The 24472-nt window shown below is 40.9% G+C and overlaps 1 protein-coding gene across 5 annotated transcripts in view; it reads left to right on the top strand.

Moving 5' to 3' along the window:
* The window catches only part of CTNNA2 (catenin alpha 2), a 1359097-nt gene that overhangs the window by 745437 nt on the left and 589188 nt on the right, over positions 1–24472 (top strand). The window lies entirely within an intron of this gene.

The raw sequence follows: 24472 nt of genomic DNA, 5'->3' as shown, positions 1-24472 counted from the left end.
ATAAACTATGGTGTATCTAGATAATGGAATAATACTCTGTGCTGAAAATAAATGAGCCATCAAGCCACAAAAACACATGGAGGAATCTTAAATGCGTATTATTAAATGAAAGAAGCCAACCCTCATACTGTATGATTTCAAATGTATGACATTCTAGAGAAGGAAAAATATGAAGTCAGTAAAAAGATCGTGTTTTTCAGGGATTAGGGAAGAGGGAGGAATGAATAATCAGAGACGTTGAACATTTAGGGCAGAGCACCATTTATATGATACTCTAATGGAGGATACACATTATATTTGTTAGCATTCATAGAATGTTAAACCCCCAGAATAAATCTTAAACTGTGGACTTTGGATAACAGTGGTATGTCAGTGTCATTCACAGTTATGACAGTTTTACCACTCTGGTGGAACACTGTGACAGTTGGGAAATTGGGGGATGGGGGTAGTCAGGAAGTATATAGCACCTCTCTACTTTCTGCTCAATTTTGATGTGAATCTAAAACTGCTCTAAAAAAATATTTTTAAAGGTGGAAACATAAATAAATGCCATTTCTAATTGATTTTGTGATCCTTTGAGTGATGTACAGTTGTTTCTCTCTGGCAGTTATATTTGTTCAAGTATTCAGAGCCAAATTTCTATCCTATCCAGCTTTTCCCTGCCATCTCCCTACAGTTTTGCACACCTCATTTTGTTGTCAGATGGTTTGTGGCAACAAATTGTATTAGTCTAAGGAAAACATAATTATGAAAGTAAAAGCAATACAAAATAAGGTCGTTTGCTGAACCAAATATAAATTACATCTGGATCACCTATTGTTTGGGATTTTCTGCCTCAGTGCTCCCCCCATTAGAGAGCTATTTATGAGGTGACTGTGCCTGGGACTGGAGCAGTAGCTTACATGGGAATTTGTAAAGGCTGCCTGGTGAAACGATTAGCCTGATGCCATCTATCAGAGAGGCAGTCCTGTGCAGCTGTCATCCCCCGGGACCAGGTGTGCTTAACACAGATGTTGGAGTCTCTTCAGGCAGATTCCTGGAGCGAAGAATATACTACATTTTATCCAAGAGGGAAAACATTAAAAGTCAGAGAGAAGTTTTTAAAAACTCAGGAAAAATGTGGATTTCATATGAAAATCTGGAAATTAGCCTTCAGCCTTTGCGGTGTAAGTCTGATTTTGTAAAAAATAATCCTCACGTGGGAGTAATTGTAGCCCAGCTTCTAATGACTGACAAAATATTTAATGGCAAGCAAAGATATTTTTAAATGTTTTAATTACAATAGTATTAACATACATTGGAAAAATAACAGCAGAGACTTGCTAAATTATTTTCACTCAATAAACCAAATGGTTCAGTGGTAAAAGAATCTGCCTACCAATGCAGGAGATGCAAGAGACAAGAGTTCAGTCCCTGGATTGGGAAGATTCCTTGGAGAAAGGAATGGCAACCCACTCCAGTATTCTTGCCTGGGAAAACCCATGGATAGAGGAGCCTGGTGGGCTACAGTCCATGGAGTTGCAAAGAGTCAGGCAGGACTTTGTGACTAAATAGCAGCAACAGCAAACCATGCTTGGTGCACATATGAATTTGAATACTTGCTTCTGTAAATTACAGAATCCCCCAGGAGTAGGTAGCCCATGGATTAGGAGGCATCCATCTGAATCAAGAGTTGACAAACTATAGCTAGAGAACCAAATCTAGCCCTTTGCCTGTTTGGGTAAATAAAGATTTTATTGGAATGCAGCCACACTCCTTGTTTACTTATTGTCTATGGCTGCTTTTGCACTACAGTGGAAGAGTTGAGTAGCTGCAACCAAAACCATCTGGCACTCAAGCCAAAAACATTTGCTATCTGGCTTATTTCAGAATAAGTATATCGACACTGGCTCTAGATTATAGTTTTTTCAAGGACAAGAATGTATTTTCAGATATTTAAAGTTTATCGTAGACATTTAAGTAGTATCTGATGAAGAGTAAGAAATATGAAAAAAGATATCCATGTGATTCTAGTATATGAATTTCAGATACTGTGTCAAATTCTGGAATAACAGAGTTGGAGAATATTTTATTATTTTTACATATTATTCTTTAGCCTCTAAGGCCATCCATTTATTCAACCTACTAAAAAGAACTCCCCCCGCCCGCCCGGGAAACTCTCCAAGTGTTTATCACTTTTATTATTTGCATCATGAGATGTTTTTGAGTGCTCCCTTTCTGATGGGCATTGGGCGAGGATCCAGGAGCTTAATAATTTGAACATACAGAAAATACTCTCCTCTAAATAACCTAAATTGCTCTTCTGTCCCCTAGGTATATATTATCTTCTCCTTCTCATTTCTAAGAGAAGATGGACAACAACTAGTAACATGTTTTACTTGAAAACTATTTCAGATATACCCTCTTTCATGCAATAGGAAACAGGTTTCTCAGTGGAAAACAACATTGATTTTAGTAAATCAAATCCAGAGTTTTATCTGAATACATTTTAAAAACTGGAGGACAGTCTTCTTTTATACTCATTTTCAAAACACAAAAACGTAGTCTCAGCTATATATGTTTCGCAAGATTTTATTTGCATGAAATCAGTTTTCCTTATTTTAAGCTTTTTTGCACAGGCCTGTTTTCCATTCCTGTGGCCATACTTACCATTTAGCCACCCATTTGACACCAAAACCTTCTATATTTGGGTAGAAAGAAGAAAGGTGAGCAAATACACTGCACATGTCTCAGTACCATGTCCGCTTAGAGTGGTGCACCTCTGAGGGAAGAGGGTAGGTATTCTCCCAGAAATTCAGAAGTTTCACGAGGGCTCACACTGCCCTGAGTTCTTGTTCCCACAGATGCACTTCTGCACAGGGTTGCCATTCTTAACCTACCTTATCAAAGGATGGCTAAGTTCTGAACCAAACACCACTCTGCTGTGAGCTAGTCTTGGTTGGATGCACGAAGATATCCTGCGTAATTTTTTGTACCCCGTTTTCTATCAAAAGTTTCAGTTTGCATCTTCACATCACTAAGACAAGCCTTGCAGAGGAAATATGGAACTGAGCTTTGTGGAAGCACCCACATGTGTTTCTGGGTGCTGACCCATTCCTAAGGTTGGCACTACTGGCAGCTGTGTTTACATCTTCGGAAATGGACTTGTTCTTCCAGAGCTGCATGCAAAAGTAAGGTAATAAACGGCTAACGTAATGAGATCAGTGTTAGAGGTAGTAGTGGGTGTCTAGGGGCCAGTGATACTTACACACACGATTTGTTAGATAATGTAGTGTAAGCGCTGAAGCCTGACACAGGCTTCATGCTTTGTGAGCTGCCAGTTTCAATGGTGTTTCTATTTCTATCAAGGCCTTCCTTGCTGTGTGGGTGAGCCCTTGTCGGCCTAAGGATCATTCACTTTAGTCACTCATTCATTCAACAAATGATCAATTGCAATTTTGCAAGATGTGGTTCCTATGTGCTGTGACATAGGAAGTGAATTTAGGATAATCGGTTGAGAGGGTTGAGTCTACCCATCAAAAGAAGACATTCTTTGCCTGGCACTTGCAAAAATACAGGTAGACAGTGAGATCCATCTTCTGAAGACTGAGCTTTCATTGAATTGAGAATTTGAAAGATTTTTAAGACCACTGTTTTCATTCCTTAAAGACTATAAAAAATTATTAAGTTAATTGAACACATGAGAGCAAGATGAAAGAGAGTGATTTGTAGAAAGCTTCCTGGCCCAAACCCCCTGTGAAGTCACAGGTAGCTTTTCCAGGCCAATTTACTGGAGGTGAGGGTACCATCTGGAGCCTTAGAAACCAGTGAGTCTGAGGGCTCTGCTGAGGGGATCGAGTAAGCAAAGAAGTATCTACTTCTTCACGTAGGTAGTTAGTCTCACTTTCCCAAGAAGTAAGTTGAAGGTGAGATTTCAAATGAGACTTCAGTTCATAACCTCATACGTCATGGAATTCAGGTATAACCCCACAATTCATGTGCTGTATCAGTGCATGTCTGTTATCTTGTTTCTGACTCTGAAAACAAACAAAAAATGATTGTATTTACCATTATTTGCCTGTTTTTATGGACTTCCCATGTGGCACTGGTGGTAAAGAACCTGCCTGCCAATACAGGAGATGCGAGAGACACAGGTTGTTCAATCCCTGGGTCGGGAAGATCCCCTAGAGAAGGGCACAGCAACCCACTCCAGTATTCTTGCCTGGAGAATCCCATGGACAGAAGAGTCCAGCAGGCTACAGTCCATAGGACTGCAAAGGGTTGGACACAACTGAAGCAACTTGGCAGGCATGCCTATTTTTATAGTGTCTAATACTAGCAGTAACCCTACAGGGTTGCTATGCTTTTTATCTGTTCTCATTTTTTTGAGGAAAGGTGATATACAGCGAGGTTGTTATCCAGCTCATAAATGGAAAAGCAGGATACACACAGAAGTTAAGACAGGTCCCAATAAGACAGGTTCCTTTCCCTCTCTCTTAATAGTTACATATTATACAAGAGTTGTTTTTTTGTTGTTCCTTATTTTAAAATACCTTATTTCAAAACTGATATTATTTTACTGACCAAATCCCAAATTTAGGAATTTCCTTTTACCACTGTCTTGAAATTGTATTATCTCATTCAAAATAAATGGAAATAGTCATGTGTCAGGGAAGAAACTTTCTAGGACAATTCATTATTGAAATGGAGGAAACCCAGCCTTCCTGAGATAGTTTGTCTTGAAAGAAAGCTTTCCTTTTAAGTAAACTTTTCCAAACTCTGCCTTCGCAAATGGCAGCAATTAGAAAATATATGAATTGGCCTTGTATTTATGCTTCCTTAACTTGCATAAAGACATGATTTGTTTAGTTTATTAAGGCCTTGATTGCAGGTAGCAGCACACAGGCATTGACTGAAACTTGGTTCCTTTTGCTAAAATGTAAGCTGTGTGAAATTCACAGAAAATGCAATTACCTTCTAATTTACTCAATGCCACTGGCTTTAATTAAAGTAGATCATATTTCAGTGAAGCAAATTCATAGTCTTCCTTAACAAAGTAGGCAACACAAGAAGGAAATCTAGTATTTTTTCTTTGTGTATTAAATCTCAACCCAGAGCAGGGTTAATCTTTTTGTGTGTATTTGTGTGTGTGTATGTGCACATACATGTGTTCGGCTATGTCCGACTCTCTGTGGTCCCATGGACTGTAGCCCACCAGGCACATCTGTCCATGGAATTTTCTAGGCCAGAATACTGGAGTGGGTTGCCATTTCCTTCTCCAGGGGATCTTCCCGATTACGGATCGAACTTGAGTCTCTTGCATCTCCTGTGTTGGCATGTGGATTCTTTACCACTGGGCCACCTGAGATGCCCATCATTAATCTTCAGCTGCTCCTTACAGGAATATCAGGGCAAAGATAAACATCTCCAGCAGAGACCCACAGGATCCCTGCCAAGACAGCTTGTCTACATAAGAGTCTCAGCAGAGCTTGATTCAAGGTCCCAGCACGAGGACATCTCTGTTCTATGTCTTTATCTCCAATTAGTGACGACCTACCTCTCCCACATAATGCTGTCAGTTTCTTAGGGTTTGTCAAGAGTAAAGACTGAGTTACATGTAGACAGAATAGCGTCATAGAGTGCCTTCATTTTTATCAGATCAGGTGTCTTAGTGGCAGGCAAGATGAAATCTGAAAGTGGGTAGGTTCAGGGTTGTTTAGTGCTGTTGTTGAATCCTCAAGAGTTTTTCCAAGCTTAGTTTATAGGCTTGGTCCTTAGGTTTGGTTCCTCATGGAGGCAAAAGGCTACTGCTTTTGCAGGCATCTTATAAAGCCCAACAATATTTGACAAAAAGGAGTGTCCCCTCTATGCATCTAACTAGGAGGACATCCTTTATGAGAATCTCTGGCTATCTCCCTGGATATATCCCATCAGCCCTGATGGAGTCACCTGCCTAAGATATGGCAGGAACCATGCAGAGGGGTGGGGTGGGAAAGAGTGGCAGTTTCTTCCATCACAGAAACCATCTAGGGAAGAAGATGAAGTGGTTAGAGAATGGTTATTGGATAAGCTAACACCCTTGTCTGCCATACCACTCAGGATTCATCATTTACTTACTCATATTCATGTACATGTGAAACTGTTTGGCAAATGAACTTACAGGCCAAGGCCACAAATCCAATTAGCTTTGGAAATGTATCTATCAGCTGACATACATAAATAAGGGCACAGAAAGTTCATGCAGCAAAACTATATTTGCTTATACTCAATGTGAAATAATTCAGAATAATGTTTAAAAAAATTGGAGACAGGTAGTCATCTGTGATGAAATTTTTGTATGCTGTGAGGCGAGAAGGGATTAAAATTTCGGTCATGGGGCTACTGTGATGACAATTCTTAATGATCTCTCCAGTGGACCATGTAAGACAGTGAATTTCAAGTGCAACAATTTATGCTAAGCAAGGTTAAAATGTGGCAAAGAACGACCATGTTGTAATGTGCTATAAGAAAATTAAAAGCCTTTGGTACTCTCTAAAGCAGTAGCCTTTGGTTTTGACTGAAGTACCCATTACCCGCCAAAGGTTTATTCAGTCACTGTGCTGATAAGACAAGGGGTAATTGCTGGGAGGCCCTGCATTGCTGAGAAGGGCCATTTTTAATTTCAATCTCTTTCTGGAACCAAACCAGAGTTCCCTGGTGCTGTTTTAATAGTCATTTTAATTTGTCTGATAGTTTTTACTTCCTTTCACAGCTCAATTGACTGATTACAGTCAATAGTCTTTCAAGCTATTAAGAGTAATAGCTTCATTTAAGTTTGCTTTGCTAAACATTTGTAAATAATTTTCAGTGTAACTTCTGTGTGTATGAGGAGGCAAGTCCACTGTCTGTTTCTGTTGTGAGGAATAAAATATCACTTCCGGAGAGTGATAATCAGGTTTTCCTGACATACCGTGCAAAACTCCCTTGGGATACCCTTTGGTCTAAAAAGGATGTAGAGAAACAGAAGCAGAAGGAACCTTAGCTCTCACTGGCTTCTGTTCCTGTTAGAATAGATGAAATTGAGATTCATGGAAGACTGTAGTTTTGTTCCAAGATTTAGAGTTACATGGGGATTAGGCAGATGTGTTTTTCACCAGCTCTTTCTAATTACTGCTCATATCTGAAACAAGGCTATGGATATGGCAGTCACTCAATAAATATTTGCTGTTGGGGTGAATGGGTTATTTAAAGGTGTATATGTGTTAAGTCACTTCAGTCATGCCCGATTCTTTGTGACACTATAGACTGTGGTCCGTCAGGCTCCTCTGTCGATGGGATTTTCCAGGTAAGAATACTGGAGTGGCTTGCCATGCCCTTCTCCAGGGGATCTTCCTGACCCAGAAATCAAACCCACATCTTTTATGTCTCCAGCATTGGCAGGCCGGTTCTTTACTACTAGTACCACCTGGGAAGCCCTTATTTAAAGGTATTTGCATTTATTTTCTTACCTTTGGCTGCTAAGAAGTTAAGGCAGAGATTTAGGGGTCTTATTGGTCTTGTATTATGATGACAAATAGAAAAACATAACTTCCCACCAATGACCCTGTATTTCAGGCATCAGTTTTCATTTTTCCGAGGTGCTCTTAAAGGTATATACCTAGACTTACCTGTTTAATCAGGTTATTTGTAGTTGACTGATGAAATGGTTGGTTCAGAAGAGGAACCACTGACATTTGGTTTAATTGCCTTGGAACAGGTATGTCCCAGGTGCTTCCATGATGGGCATCTTGGATAAAGCTAATAAATAAATTGAGTATGCAGTGTAAATCAAATGCCAGCTCCAGATTTTTTCCACATGGCCCAACATGTCTAATGAAAGCATCTACTCTCTGGGACATGTGGAGATCCAAAAGGTATGCCTGGGGTTTACAGAAAATGCTGAGGGAAATCATTCACAGCTCTGATTTAGTTTAAATGTTCAATCTGCTTTAAGAGCTACTCTAAGGCAGTATTTATCTCTTAAATGAAAACAGCAGACTCTCAAAAGGCAAACTTTGTACCACAGGTCAAAAGACTTCAATTAGAATTTCGGTTGTACCACATTGTGTGACCTTGAACAAGTCACATACCTTCTCTGCCTCAGTTTGTTAATAATGGGAATAATCAGCACTGTTAATTTTACCCTCTTCATGTGGTTTTTGAGTAGTGAGATAATACAGGTGGCATTTCTGAGAACAATATAGTACTGCATAAGTCTAAGGAATGATTTATTAACATGTAACAGCACCACGTGGGCTTCCCTGGTGACTCAGAGGTAAAGAATCCACTTACAGTGCAGGAGGAGCAGGACATGCAGGTTTGATCCCTGGATCAGGAAGATCCCCTGGAGCAGGGCATGGAAACCCACTCCAATAGTCCTTCTGGAAAAATTTCATGGGCAGAGAAGTCTGGTGGGCTACAGTCCATAGGGTTGCAAAGAGTCGAGAACATGACTGAAGCCACTGAGCACAGCACGGCACAGGAGAACCGCATAAGAAAAACCAACAAACCAAAAAGCCTGGTTATATTGGAAGGCAACTTTCCATAATAAGACTTTTAGAAACATAGGAAGTGTTGAAAGGGACCTATAATGGTTCCCTCATTTTCAACTGATGTCCAGTGGAGTTTATTTATTCTCCCAGGATCCCATGGGCAATGGCAATACTAAAAATTGGCACCTCCATCTTTTTATGATATGTTCTTTCTTGATCTCCAGGTTGCATTTATCAGAGAGAACTTATAGGGAAGGTGAGTGGGATAATTATGAAATAAAAATCTAACCATGATAAACCAACCTGTAGAAATTTGCAGAATATCTAATATCTGTTTAACCTGTTGTTAAGTCCACTGGGAAATAATACATTTTTCCCTTCCTTGGAGTTTCTTTTAATCCTTGAGGAAGATCAGACACTGATAGATAGTGACAGCAATAACAAAGTCCAAGCTTCATGCTAAAGAAGTACCAACGGGTGGCAAGGCATGATCACGTGACAGGGCCAGTGCTATAGCAGGAGCGCTCAGGACTCTAGGATGAGCTGTAACTTGGTGTTGTAGGTGAATGGCTGAATCCTCTAGTAATATCCAGGGTAGTTGATAAATTCATATACTACCAAAGCTTTTTATAAGGAATTCAGTGAGTCTATGTTGATGCTGAGAATTAATCAATCCATTTCTCTCTCCTGTCTCTTTGTACTCTCTCTTTCCACAAAGTTTCTAAGTAATTTCTACTTGATGGCATATTTAGGAAACACTTATTTAACTAATATAGTCCAAATGGGCCAATTTTTTTCCCCTGAAAATTGAAGGGTTAAGCAGCCCTTTTCAATTTGTTTCCAGAGTTGACTTGTTTTACATATTGCTTTTCACAGATTCTTTCCCTTGTGGGAAGTGGCCCAAAGTTTTGCTCTCCTTGTTTGGTGGAGGGTTGTGTATACAGCCAGCAGTAAATAATTGTCTGCTCTATGAGTGAGTGAATTATAGATAATTATGTGAAGGTGATTAGTTAGTTATATGAATAGTATAGGCATAGATATAGAAAGAAAGAAAGGAAAGAAAGTGAAGTTGCTCAGTCGTGTCCAACTCGTTGGGACCCCATGAACTGTAGCCCACCAGGCTCCTCCGTCCATGGGATTCTCCAGGCAAGAATACTGGAGTGGGTTGCCATTTCCTTCTCTAGGGGATCTTCCCAACCCAGGGATTGAACCCAGGTCTCCTGCATTGCAGGCAGACACTTTAACCTCTGAGCCACCATGGAAGCCCTTTTAAGATACAGATATCTGTGTAAAATATATGTGTGTGTGTGTGTGTGTGTGTGTGTGTAGTGTAGACACTATCTAATCCATGCCTGGTGGGTGGCTTGCAATGCTTATGATGTCATTAAAGAATGAAGACTCACAGACTAGGAGTCGTTGGAAGATGCACAGAGAACATTACTGTTGGCTTCCTGAACAGGCTCTAGAGTCAGTTAATCAGCCATTGATGATTTCCACCATCCAGGAAGGCAAAGCTCTGTAACGTGCTTATGAAAACCAAACTAAAGCTGTGAATGTGTGTGTGCTCAGTCTTATCTGACTCTTCATGACCCCATAGACTTTAGCCTGCCAGGCTTCTCTGTCCATGGGATTTCCCAGGCAAGAATACTGGAATGGGTTGTCATTTCCTTCTGCACAGGATCTTTCCAACCTTGGTATCGAAAACGCATCTCTTGTATCCCCTTCATTGTCAGGCGGATTCTTTACCACCAGCACCACCTGGGAAGACCAAACCAAAGCTAATAACCTTCAAATGGAGCAGTCTCAATCCTGCCATCTCTGAGTGTGGTATGCTGTGTGTCCCACCACCACTGCCCTTCTGGGGACAATGTCAACTCATTTTCATCAAGTTTCCAGTCAGCCCTCAATTGTGGGGGGCGGGGGTGGGTGGCAGGGGACAGGGAGCGGCTTCCTGCTTTCTGCTTAATTAATGGCTATAATTTCCTTTAACTGCTGTAGGAATGTACTATTGGGCTTCAGGTCATCCAGCTCCCAGGCATGGCTTTCTTTTCTTGCTGTTTTCTGTGGAATATGGAGGAAATGAATTATCCCTGTAACCTTCCTGTCAGGAAACAGTGCAATGAACAGGCAAGTGCTAAAAAGAATGGAGAAAGATATGTGGTTCGGAGGTGATGAGTTGGATTACAGAAGTTGTGAAAGGGCAAGGGGGTCCATCAGGAACTTGCCTTGAAAGAGGAGGGATATCATTTGAATTGTTGGAGGTATATGGAAGAATACTCCAGGTCAAAGAAAGATTTGAAAGACAGAGATGTCAAGGATACAGGATATTCAATAGGAGTTTTCTGGAAATTGGGCTGAGAAGAGTTGAAGTAAACCAGTACCTCTGAATGTCTGAAGAATATGTTGGTGGACAATGGTTCCTGAAATCTGATATTCTTTCTGTACCCATTGGCCTTGCCCTGCCTTCCTTCCTATTTTTATGACAAAAGTACTCATATTAGATCTTGCAAAGAGCTTTGAAGACTGACAGTAAAGCAGGTACTTGTGAAATAACCACCCAGGGAAGGAAAAATAGGATTTCACAAGGATGTTACTGAACTCCTCTCTTTAGACATTTACACAGGTCCCACACTAATAGGGGGTTTGTGGTGGTGGCTGGCTTGTCCATTATGCCAGTTAAATAAAGAAATCATTGGAAGGGCAAACAGATGGGTACAGAATCTTAATAGGCTGGTCAGCTGAATTCCATAGTTAGAGCAGGCCAAAGTGGGACCCAAGTTGGCCACTCTCACTGACAGGTGGGCCCTGACAAAGGACTCAGCCCAAACCAGCTCTGATCCTTCTTTAGATGCTGAGATTGGTAGTTTCAGGATAGGCTGGAAGATGAATTAGAGGGCAAAGAAACACACGCAGTGCTTTTTTACAAGCTCCCCAGTTCTCCACCTCTTGCTTCCTTCAAGATAGTTTAGGTTTTTGTTTAGAACCAGTCACACTGTAGGAGAGGCCTTGCCTTTCTTTGGCAGGAAACGTCACTGAGAGAAGTCTTGGTGAAATATCCTGTTCCTTTTGAGCCTTATGCCCCAGATCTATGTCCAGATTCTGTCTCCACATTTCCTAGTCTCTGCCTTCCATTTCTGATTAAAATCATCCAGATCATCCAGCCCTAAATGCCTGAGGACTGTACTAGGTGTTCGTATACTTTGTCTCATTGAATCCTCATGACAATCTAAGGATGTTCTTGTCCTCATTTTACCATTCAGACATTGGATTGCTGAGGCCTTAAGCAAACTTCACAAGCTCATATGTGAAGAAAAAGACAGAAGTGAAAGTCAAGAAAGAAAGATTGAGGTCTGTACCCAAAGGTGACCCAAGTATGACCTTATATTCTTTATAACATATAGCATCTTCCCTTTATTTTCATTGCATCATGTACTAAATATTTTCCCTTACATAGTAGGAAGAATGAGGTTTTCTAAAGACATTAGTATTTTCTTCTCACCCAAAGTTCTTGAGAACCAGATTCTACTGAATTCAGGAGACCTGGTAAAACTGAATATTCAAGTTGGACACTAAAATGTATAGAGCTCCTATGTATTCTTTGTCCCCAGGATTGAGTTCTGATATTTATTCCTTCTGAATAAGTACACAATTGTCAAGAGTCCTCATATACTCCATCAAGCTTTGAACATCAGCAAGAGAGGATTAGAAGCATGTCAAGGTCAATGGTAGTTTTGTGGGGAGAGTTGAGCGAGAGAATGATTAAACTTGAAATACAAATGGAAAGGTTGAGAGGAGCAGTGGTCAATGAGTCTGAGGTGAAAATTACCATGACTTGCTCAAGGGACAATCAGTGCTGATTTGCAGACTCCAAAGAGAATACCAGTACCAATTCATACATTTAACGAAATGTTTTTGGAAATAACACCAGTGAACCAGTTTGGATGAGGACCCGCATCTAGGTCTTGTCTGAAATGACTGAAGTCGAGCAAATCTGGGGCATCAATATTTTAGAATTTTAGATATAGCATCATTTGTGTCAGATAATATTCTACAGTAGAGGCAGCTGAAGTGTCCACAGGGAAGTGAGCTGCCCTGTTCTGTTTATGGTAACAAAACTGAGCTAAATGCCAGGCTCCAGCTTTCAATCCACTGCCAGCTCCACCTGGAATCTAAGCAACACTGATGATGTCTGTGGCCTGGGGACCCATAAAGGTGACAGGTGACTAGTACTATCCCTGATGAAAATGTTAAAATGAGCCTGTGGACAGCTCTTAGATAAGGGTAGATTGCTTTTACCAGATCATTTCACAGCCTCCAGGGAAGTTAGTAACTCATGGAGCTGACCATTCAGTTCTGCTGCAGAAGAGACAGCTCCAAGGCACAGATGCAGCCTCTGTCATCATATGCACTGAACAGGTGTCACTATCTAGACATTTCAGTTTCCCCTACTAGTCTGGGATAGCGCAAGAATGCTTCTAATTAGAGCACTTCTGGAAGTTGGCTTTAATCAATTTAAAAGTTGGCATGTGAAATGAAACCCATCTAACATTTCTGCTCTATTGCTCAGTGCTGAAGTTGAAAATATCTATCTGATATTCTTCATACAGATTGTTGTGCATCACCATCTCTGAGCTCTACAACCTGCCACACAGGCAACCTTTGTGAATGACAAAGTGAAATTCACACATAGACCCGTAATACCCCATGTGATAAAACTACCAGAAGGGTGAAGGTCATCACACACCTGCAGCATGGGAATACCAAAGCAGTAATGATTGGAGAGTGCTTAGTTCCATAACTTGTCCACAACAAGCCATCTAGACATATTTAGCACCCTCTTCTCTGGCCTCATATAGAGATTTTCTCATATTCCCATTTAGACTTTCGCTGTGTATAGAGTTGTGCTAATTCTGCTACTACCTCTTTGTGTACATTACCTTCTGTGTTTTTTCTTTTTGCTGTTTTCTTTCTTTTTTCTTCCCTTCCCTTCTTCCTGTCTCCCTCCTCTACTGCCCTCCTTCCTTTGCTGTCTCTTTTTCTTTCTTTCTTTCTATTCCCCCTGCCTCTCTCCTCTCTCTCCTCCTCTTCTTTCCTTCCTTTCTTTCTGGAAACATGTAATCTAATGCACATGAGGCAAGGTATTATAAAATTTACAAAATCTTAAATGTAAATTATGGTATCTGATCAATAGTTAGATATCTGAGTTCAGCATTTCTTGAGTGTTTGATTGAGTAGGTGGTTATAAGTCTTTTTGAAAGCATTATTATTGCCTGACCCTCTCTTTACCCAGATGATCCTCCCATGTTCTGTGCTATGCTTAGTCGCTCAGTCGTGTCCGACTCTTTGTGACCCCATGGACTGTAGCCTGCCAGGCTCCTCTGTCCAGATCTCCCCATATGTGTGCATAAAGCAAAAGTTAAAGGAGAATGTCCACAGTGAGATCCCCTCCCCTTCTTCCTCTTGCCCATCTTTTCACCTCTCTTGGTTCTAATCTTTCTACCGTTGTCCTCTCTCTCCTTCTTTACTTCTTAGGTTCTCTGTCCTCCCCCCACCTTTTCTGTCTTCCCTTCCTCAGCTTCCTCCCTCCCACTACCTGGCCATATCATTCCCCACATCAAGATCTGTCCTTCATGCCTACCATTTGCCTCAGTGCTTGAATAAATCGGGGCAGTCATTCTCCCCAAGGTCTGTTCTTTGTCTTATACGCTAGCAGCCACATCTAAGTGTGGTGAGAGAGATCTGGAAAAAGAGGACAGGCTGTCTGAAGAAGCCATACAACTTAAAAAAAGCCACAACAGGAGGAGGAGGTGTAGGAATGGGATCCCTGATCTGTGTTTCCTTCAGCTCCTCTTCTTTAAATACAACTCCCAGTCACAAGTGTGCGCTGTTGCTATGATTCATCAGTGTTGTTTTCCGAGGCCTCTTCTAACAAAAGCCAGAAAACATTCTTGTAGAAAGCTGATGAGGACTATATCCCATACTTTTACAGGCTGACCTTGCAAGGTAGCTGGGTAAACAAGTGTTTTCATTGCAATTTAGAGAACCCTGGACAGGGGTACATGTTCCAAAATTCAACTTTTTAGTCCTTTGCCATTACTTTTGCACTTTAGATCAAAAATCTCTTTTTTGGTCTCTACAGGAAGCTGCAAATAACAGATTATTAAATAGTATCTGCATATATACTTGTAGTTAGCCAAACACCTTAGCTCACTATCCATAGAGAGGAGAACTCAAACTGCTTTTTAGAGCAGGGAAAGATACTCAGGAATAGATATGGAAACTAAACACAAAAGCAGCTAAAACTGTGGCTTGACTTTACTATTAATAGTTTCAAAATGATTAACCTTACCCTCCAGCCAGCATATTAGATACAAATTGGATGGTCAGGTATACACACAAAACCTAGGTTATAGCCAAGTCTATATACATGAATAACGAAGAAGGCAATGGCAACCCACTCCAATACTCTTGCCTGGAAAATCCCATGGACGGAGGAGCCTGGTAGGCTGCAGTCCATGGGGTTGCTGAGTCAGACACGACTGAGCGACTTCACTTTGACTTTTCACTTTCATGCATTGGAGAAGGAAATGGCAACCCACTCCAGTGTTCTTGCCTGGAGAATACCAGGCACGGGGGAGCCTGGTGAGCTGCCATCTATGGGGTCACACAGAGTCAGACAATGACTGAAGCGACTTAGCAGCAGCAGCAGCATATACATGAATAAAGCTTCCCTGGTAGCTAAGTGGTAAAGAATTTGCCTGCCAATGCAGGAGACCTGGGTTCTATCCCTGAACTGGGAAGATCCCCTAAAGAAGGAAAGGACAACCCACTCCAGTATTCTTGCCTGAGAAATCCCATGGACAGAGGAGCCTGTCAAGGTTCAGTCCATGGGATCGAAAATAGTCGGACACAACTTTGCGACTAAACAACAGCAGCAACAATCAATATACATGAATATGTATTTGGAAGAGGTTCAACACAGGGCGTTTAAATATTGGACTGTGTCATCCATTCTCTTCTTCTTGGCCCGAAAGAACAAGAATAGACAATATGGTAGAGGTCCATGACTGCAAATTAGTAGTTGAGACAGTTCTCTCACTGGGGTGATTTTTAAAGGAGACTGGATTTGGGGGAGAGAGAGTCTGAACATCCATGCCAAACATGTTGTTTTGATCATTTACCAAAATGCTGCACTCTAGAACTCAGGGCTATCAATTACTGTGGGACTTGCAGGGATCATTAGCCAAGAGAGAGACATTTTTATTGAGAGTAGGGGAGCAGCTATTCTTGGCTTAGTATGAGAGTACTCATTGGTTTAAAAAAAAAAACTCTAAATTCATTGATTTCCTAAAATGTCATTTATATTCAGTGATATGTTTTGCAGCCCTTTGGAATCAGGCAACTGTCAGCTCTCTGCTCAGTGGTTTTGATATACTGATGAAAGTAGCCAGATTCTACTCAGGGGCAGTGATCAAGAAGATAGGTTTTGGAAGGAAGGAAAAAAATGTAGGAAGCTACAGAAAAAAAAAAAAAAAAGTTAAACCTCAGGTTATCAGACATTATGGCTGGGTTTGATGATGCAAAGGCCAGAGCCAGTTAGGCTGTGAAAACAGAAGCCGCACTTCAGTAACAAAAAGGAATTTAATTGCTGCTGCTGCTAAGTCACATCAGTCGTGTCCGACTCTGTGCAAGCCCACAGACAGCAGCCCACCAGGCTCCTCTGTCCCTGGGATTCTCTAGGCAAGAATACTGGAGTGGGTTGCCATTTCCTTCTCCATGTTTAATTGCAGTTGCCTCAAATGGATGTCTACTCATTTGAGTAGCTGGTGTTAGTTCTTGGCTTGGTATAATGAAAGGCGCTCAGTTCTGGGAGTCAGCTCAGCTGAGGTCTGAAGGAGGATTGGCACAGCTGGCCTCTAAGCTCAGTCCCTCCCCTCTCTGGATCACAGCTTCCCAGTGAATAAAACTGAGATGTCTGTTCCTTTGCCACACACAGGTGTTTTAAAACAATGGAAGTTAAGAGATGGAGGAATAATGGACCGAATTTAAAGTTCTATACACAGTTTGTATAGCTTGTAGCCAATTCTTTGCATCAGAAATGTTATAGAAAATGATGCAAATAAACCCACAAAGACCAGAAGTCCAAGTACCAAGAGCAATCTGTGAAGCACAATCGTTTTCTGTCTATATTTTCTTTTTCTCTAAGCTCAGGTAGTCCTGAGACTATGTTTTTTGCTATTTTATCTGCTCTGTCTATACGGTTTCAAAAGTGATTCCCCGAAACTATTGATCCTTAAGTAGATCAGTCTTGGACATGGGGACCAGGCTTAAGAGTCATCACCCAGCTATTTTCAAGTGGTAAAGGAGAATATCTCAAAGCCCATTCATGTGCTACTCAGCCCTGAGAAATTTATTTTCTCCTAGTAATTATCTATAAATGGAAATAAATGTTCTAATCTCTTTCTTAATGCACTCTTTGAATGGGCGTATTTAGGAAAATTCAAAGCAGAATTGAACAACATTATGTGACCTAAACCCTCCAAAAAAGTGTGAAGCTTCTTTTAGCTGCTGTCAGTTCATGTCAACATGTGATCCTGAGATGGAATCAAATGTGCAAGAAGTTTTGGGAGACACATTTGTAAATGATAATCAGGGTGAGTCTCAGATTATGTTGTTAATCTGGCATCTGCAGATGAACAGAAAGAAGAAAGGAGGATTATGTACTAAAAGCCTTAAATTCCAGTGGAATTCTGAGAAAATTTGTCAGCCTGATGTGGTCCCTGAACAAAGTCCATTAGAGGAGTCCCAGGCAGGAACGATCTGAATCCGGTAACTATACCATGTTCTGTGGCATCTGTGTATATACCATTGTGGCTTTAAAGCAGTTAACTGCTAGAAGCTGTCAAACAGTTCTTCATCTTATGGCAGGTCCTGTTAAATGGACCTTAAAGGCACTAAAGTGCCTTAGTAGGGCACTTTAGTGGTTGCCACAGAGATTACTGACATCCCCACCCTTTATCCCTGGGCCTGATGTTGTCACCTCTATATATGTCTAGTTCCAAGAGCCTTTACAATGTGTCTAAGTTCCCTACTACTGATTCATTTACCTAGTCAAGCCGGCATTCACCAAATACTCTAGAGACCATTTGTCACTGCTGTAGAAATCATTCATCACTGAATTTTTGCTACATACCAGGATTGTGGCTCAGATGGTAAAGAATCTGTTTTCAATGCAGGAGATCCAAGTTTTATCCCTGGGTCAGGAAGACTCTTGGAGAAGGGAATGGATACTCACTCCAATGTTCTTGCCTGGAGAATTAATTCCATGGACAGAGGAGCATGGTAGACTGCAGTTCATGTGGTCGTAAAGAATCAGACACAGCTGAGCAGCTGATACTTTCACTTTTTTATTCATGCTAACTGACATATAGGTAATATCAGCTTATCTTTACCATCGCTTCTGATGGGGCAACTGTGGGAATCTCTGTTTTGCAGGTGAAACTCACAGGATCAATAACTTGTTCAAAGTTGCATAGTTGTAAGTGGTGGAGAGTCCATTCCCACCCCAGTTAGCCTGGTCACTTGGCTCCTCTCTTGCAGCTCCATGCATTCAGTGTACGTCTCCTGAGGGTGGCTATAACCTTGGGGCTATGCTAGGTGCTGGGGATAGTGCCATTATCAGGTGGACCATTGCTCTCAAGGAACTTATTCTGTAGGCAGAACTGAGATCTAAACCAAAAATTATGATAACAGTTCAATGTGAGAAGTGCCCAGAGCACTGAGATAAACTGGAGCTCAGTCTTGAAGGATGATCATGATCATCAATCTGATCAAAGAGAAGAGAGAAATCTACATAGACCAAAGCATATTTGCTGAGTTGTTCAGATTTTCAGTGCCCTAGTCAAGCTCTGCTATTTTCAGATAAGACCTTGTTGCCTGGAAAGCTTATGTTTACTAAAACAGATATTTAAAACCATTATGTTGCAGGGAGATCAGTTAAGGGTATAGTTTAAGAAATTATTACAAATAAAGTCCTGGAATTTCTGAAGGCTTTGCTATTCCTGTAAACTGGAACATATTCAAGGTAATTTCCATTATGGAGTAGTCTGACATATATTCCAACATTTTCATGAATGGGAGAAAAAGGGATAGGGTTATCCTAAAAGTCTGGGAGTCGTAGTGGAGGGTGTCTCTTGCTCTTCTACTTAAATATCATCTGCTATGTGTGTATCAGTGGAGGGAAATGGTTGAAAATCACTTCAGTGAAGACTTAAAAATCAGATAATCATGATGGTGTGATCACTCAATTAGAGCCAGACATCCTGGAATGTGAACTCAAGTGGGCCTTAGAAAGCATCACTACGAACAAAGCTAATGGAGGTGATGGAATTGCAGTTGAGCTATTTCAAATCCTAAAAGATGATGCTGTGAAAGTGCTGCACTCAGTATGCCAACTAATTTGGAAAACTCAGCAGTGGCCACAGGACTGGTAAAGGTCAGTTTCCATTCCAATCCCAAAGAAAGGCAATGCCAAAGAATGCTCAAACTACCGCACAATTGCACTCATCTCACATGCTAGTAAAGTAATGCTCAAAATTCTCCAAGCCAGGCTTCAGCAATACGTGAACTGTGAACTTCCAGATGTTTAAGCTGGTTTTAGAAAAGGCAGAGAAACCAGAGATCAAATTGCCAACATCCGCTGGATCATCGAAAGAGCAAGAGAGTTCCAGAAAAACATCTATTTCTGGTTTATTGACTATGCCAAAGCCTTTGACTGTGTGAATCACAATAAATTGTGGAAAATTCTTCAAGAGATAGGCATACCAGATCACCTGACCTGCCTCTTGAGAAACCTATATGCAGGTCAGGAAGCAACAGTGAGAACTGAACATGGAACAACAGACTGGTTCCAAATAGGAAAGGGAGTATGTCAAGGCTGTATATTGTCACCCTGCTTATTATATGCAGAGTACATCATGAGAAATGCTGGGCTGGAGGAAGCATAAACTGGAATCAAGATTAACAGGAGAAATATCAGTAACCTCAGATATGCAGATGACACCACCATTATGGCAGAAAGTGAAAAAGAACTAAAGAGTCTCTTGAGGTAAGTGAAAGAGGAGAGTGAAAAAGTTGGCTTAAAGCTCAACATTCAGAAAACTAAGATCATGGCATCTGGTCCCATCACTTCATGGCAAATAAACGGGGAAACTGGCTGACTTTATTCTTCTGGGCTCCAAAATCACTGCAGATGGTGATTGCAGCCATGAAATTAAAAGACACTTACTCCTTGGAAGGAAAGTTATGACCAACCTAGAGAGCATATTAAAAAGTAGAGACATTACTTTGTCAACAAAGGTCCGTCTAGTCAAGGCTATGGTTTTTCCAGTGGTCATGTATGGATGTGAGAGTTGTACCATAAAGAAAGCTGAGTGCCGAAAAATTGATGCTGTTGAACTGTGGTGTTGGAGAAGACTCTTGAGAGTCCCTTGGATTCCAAGGAGATCCAACCAGCCCATCCTAAAGGAGATGAGTCCTGGGTGTTCATTGGGAGGACTGATGTTGAAGCTGAAACTCCAATATTTTGGCCACCTGATGTGAAGAGCTGACTCATTTGAAAAGACCCTGATGCTAGGTAAGATTGAGGGCAAGAGAAGAAGGGGATAACAGAGGATGAGATGGTTGGATGGCATCACTGACTCAATGGACATGGGTTTTGGTGGACTCCGGGAGTTGGTGATGAACAGGGAGGCCTGGTGTGCTGCAGTTCATGGGGTCACAAAGAGTCAGACATGACTGAGTGACTGAAGTCAACTGAACTTAAAAATCATGTGTATACAAAACAAGCATGTAAAAGTCAAAAAAAAGATTAAAAGGGAGGGAACACAGTCAACCCGTGATGGTGGTCATCACAAAATGAATGAGGGACAGGAGACCAGGACCTAGAATGGGGATGGAGAGGACTTGAATTCTAAACAAATATGTTAACAAACAGCAATTTGGATTTGGGATCTATGTTTATTATATTATTTCTTATATTCTTGGATATTTTCCAAATTTTCCAATATAAAATTACTTTTTAAGTCATTAATTGAAAACGACAAAGAATGCATGAAGCCCGTGTGAAGAGGGGATAGAAATGAGGTTAACGAAACTGGGCCAACTCTGGGAAAATGGACCAATTCAACTAGTGATTAAAAAAATAATAATGAATCTATCCATGAGGGAACATTTCATAGACCACAAAAAAGAGGGCAGTTAAATCTGATGAACTCAGAAAGGTATATAGTTTAATTTGTTTTATGCCAGTGTCAGTTCCTCGTTTTGATGATTCTCTGTAGTCGTGTAAGATGTTCTCTTTGTGGGGAATTGTGTGAAAGTACATGGAAACTTACTGTGCTATTTTTTTCAACTTCTTGTAGGTTTGATATTATTTCAGAATAAAAAGTTTAAAATGGTAACGATGGGATAAAATGCTATGCATTTACAAGATATTCACATTCTCATGGAGGATTTTTATCATGGCTGTATCTTTACTAAAGTGCAGAGCTCTCTAATAGTGACAAGCCAGGCAAAAATAGAGTCTTCCAGGACAGCCGACATCTTATAGCATGGCTTTTACCCACCCATGTCTAATGCCAGACCCCATAGTGCTTTTAGTTATTAAAGCACTAATACATACATTCTCTCACTTGTTCTTGAACATCCTTAAATCTTCATGAGTACTTCTTTCAACAGGTGTCTTGTATGATTCATAAAAAACTATATTGTGCAGTTTAGTTTTCTCATTGACTGACATGTCTGCTGTTGTGATATTTGTGAAAGAGAACGGGGCTCAGCAGTTTCTGTTAACTGGAACAAATTGGAGGAAAGGAATACACAGTTTGCTGCAGAAGGCTTTATGCTGCCAGCCTTATATGATAACCAAGGGTTGTCCCTGGATATAGATGAAAGTAGAGATCTCTCGTAATCAGAGCTTTGAAGAGATAGAGCCACATCTGGCCCCACCTGCTCCAAGGCTCCTCTCATGCGTCTTTCCCTCCGTATTAACCCCAGTTACAGCATACAGTGTACCTAGTGACAGACATAAATGATTCCTTAATACTTATTTATGATATAGGAACCAAGAACAAAGTCTGAAAGCAATATAACTCCCTCTTGGAATAGGCATTGTTAAATCTTTTCATTGTTACTACCTTATCATAAATTAATTCCTTAAATCTATTGCAAGTAACAAGCAACCCCTGACAGTTCCAGATACCCAGCAGTTAATTGGAATGGGAGAAAGAAGTTGTGAGTTGAGATCAGAACTCGTGTAAATCCAGGCTTTAGTGGGAGGAAAGATTAGATTGGCAGAATGTTGATAGTTATGAGGTTGTGTGTTGGGTTCATGGGGACTCATTGTTATGTTTTGTTTATGTGCTTGACATTTGCTGAGAAAAAAGTTAAAAGAGGGGTGCCCTGTAGACCATGGGTTGCTTTTGAATGAATCACAAGCTTTTTCTTAAAACTAAAACAAACAAAAAAATAATTTTAAGATCCTGAAACTCATTTAAAACCTTGCATGTTCATAAAAAAAAAAGAAAAGAAATAGAAAATTAGCTTTAGGACACACTAAACTTACTGAATAGGTGATATTTTAGAAATGTAACAATACCTCCCTTTCCTCAGTTCTAATAATGCTAATAACACCACCCATTAGGCCTGTACCGAAGGTTAAATGAGATAATGCATGCAAAGTACTTGACAATGGTTTGACTCGAAGTATTCAATAAATAATTTCCATTATTGCTATTATTAGTGTAGAGCTTGTTGGTTGAATTACCTTAGGGTCTCAATAGGAGCTTTGCACATTATCAAGCATTATGCAAACACAGCTTAACTCCACAATCATATTACTGACTCTAATGTTGAACTCTTTTAAAGATGAAAGTAAGGCAAGGCGATTATAGACTAGAGCAGGATCGTGTCTGGGAGAGGCAAGGGTAAGAGGAAGGCCTAAGAGTAAAAAGAAAAACTGAGTGAGAGTAAAGTCAGGGAGGGAGGAGGCAGGGAAGAGAGATTAGTAGCCAAGGTCAATTGACCTTGCCCCACAAGGTGCTGACCCGCCTCCAAATCCTTTGCTTGGTGTCATGACTGCCTCTGATAGACGTGAAACCCACTAATGACCACACTTTTAAGCCTTCCTAAGGGTTTTGCAGAAATTCCCTTAATTGACTCCAACTCCATCCATTGCCCCCAGAGATCTCACTTCTGAGAGTGGGCAAAGAAGGTAGGGGTTGTTATTCAAATACATAGAACAGCTAGGATTAAAGCACACTCATGATTGTTGTCCGTGCCATCCATTTGTGAGACTGGCCTGGTCTCTTCATTTTCTCCCTCAGAAAATCGATCACTACCAGTTTCCCTTTCCAGTTCTGCTTCAGAATAGTGTTTATGTCATTTGCTCTGGGCCTGAAATTGTTCCTCAGATTTTCTCCCTGAAGGTGTTTACAGACATTGTACAAAGAAATTAATTAAGCAGATTTTCCATTTGCACAGTTTTAATGAATAAATGATGTTCCTATTTGTTTATCGGCTTTCTAATTATAACACAATTCAAAACATCTCGGTTTCCTGAATTCCAACAATGTTATTGTTATGGTAGTGTTAATGCTGCTCTCACAGTGCAGGTAATATTATTATTATTATTTTCTTAGATAGATGCCAGGTGCAGTATTCCATATTTATTAAAGTACAATTTGCATATTTTTCTCTTTTCATGTACCGCTTATCTGTACAAGAGCAGAAAGTTAAATATAATGATTTGCTTTAAAGAGCCTGGAAGAGTTTCACAGGCAGCCTGAGGATTTGTGGTCTGGTTGGGGGATCAGGCCTGACTGACTTTGTTCAGGACCAACAGAAAGAAATCTGGGCCAGGGAGCCAGGCAGCAAGACCAAACCTCACTATCCCAAGCAGCTAACAGGCCATGAACTTGGCAGGGGGGACTAATAGCTGGAGTCCTGGCAAGAAGGCAGAAGTCAAAGGCTCAAAGGCCAGCAGGTCAGGAGCTCCAGGAAAGCAGCACAGAGACAAGGGAGGAGGGTTCAGGAGAGGAGGTGGAGTCTTTCCTTTCTCTGTCCTAGAGTGTTTGAGACAGTCAGTCCATAAATCACAGGTGTCTGTGAGAGCTAATTTGGAGGTCTGCAAAGGGAAAGACAGAGGCTGAGATAGTTGGATGGCGTCGCTGACAATGGACATGAGTTTGAGATGGTGAAGGACAGGGAAGCTTGGTATGCTGCAATCCATAGGGTCACAAAGAGTTGGACATGACTTAGCAACTGAACTAAACTGAAAGGAACTCTGCTTTGACTGAGGTGTGCACCAGTGTCTCTGTCTCCACCCTTTTAGAATGTGGAGCAGAGTCACTGTCACTTTGTCCTTGGCCAAGGAAGAGTCCTGGTCTTTAAATCTGTGCTGACCTCAGATAGGCATTTGGGTATCATCTAGTTTAACAACTGATGGGGAGCCTTCCATGATGTATCACCCATGATAGCTAGGAACACACTCTGGTCCTCCAGGAATTTATAGAGTCCAGAAACTGCCTTGGGAGACTTGTAACCAAAATAAATCACCTGGCAGCCTGGAAGGGGTGGACCCCTGGTCTGCCTCAAGGTCAAGATGCTGTGGACATTATTCCTCATGAAGTATGGTGATTGCTCTCCTTTTCTCCTTGTGCATGCCCTGTAACTCCATGGTGGAAAGTGATGGCAAAAAAGATATTCACTGTCCACCTGAATTGTCATGCTTTGTAATTCAATGCTAAAAGGAAGTATGGCCTAGAAGAAGTCAGATTTTGAGGTAGAACAATCTAGAATACGAATCCCAACTGTTTATTTTCCTAGATACTTGGCAGATGGCTGGATCTCCCTATCCTGTGTGTCCTATTCTGTGTTCATAGAGAGGTGCTTCTTGGTTCTCCCTATAGATGTTATTGGAGAAG

This window comes from Bos indicus x Bos taurus, chromosome 11 (genome assembly GCF_003369695.1).
Source record: "Bos indicus x Bos taurus breed Angus x Brahman F1 hybrid chromosome 11, Bos_hybrid_MaternalHap_v2.0, whole genome shotgun sequence".
In the NCBI taxonomy this organism is placed as follows: Eukaryota; Metazoa; Chordata; class Mammalia; order Artiodactyla; family Bovidae; genus Bos; species Bos indicus x Bos taurus.
The sequence above is the reverse complement of the archived record's forward strand: the minus strand, read 5'-3'. Positions and strand labels throughout refer to the sequence as shown.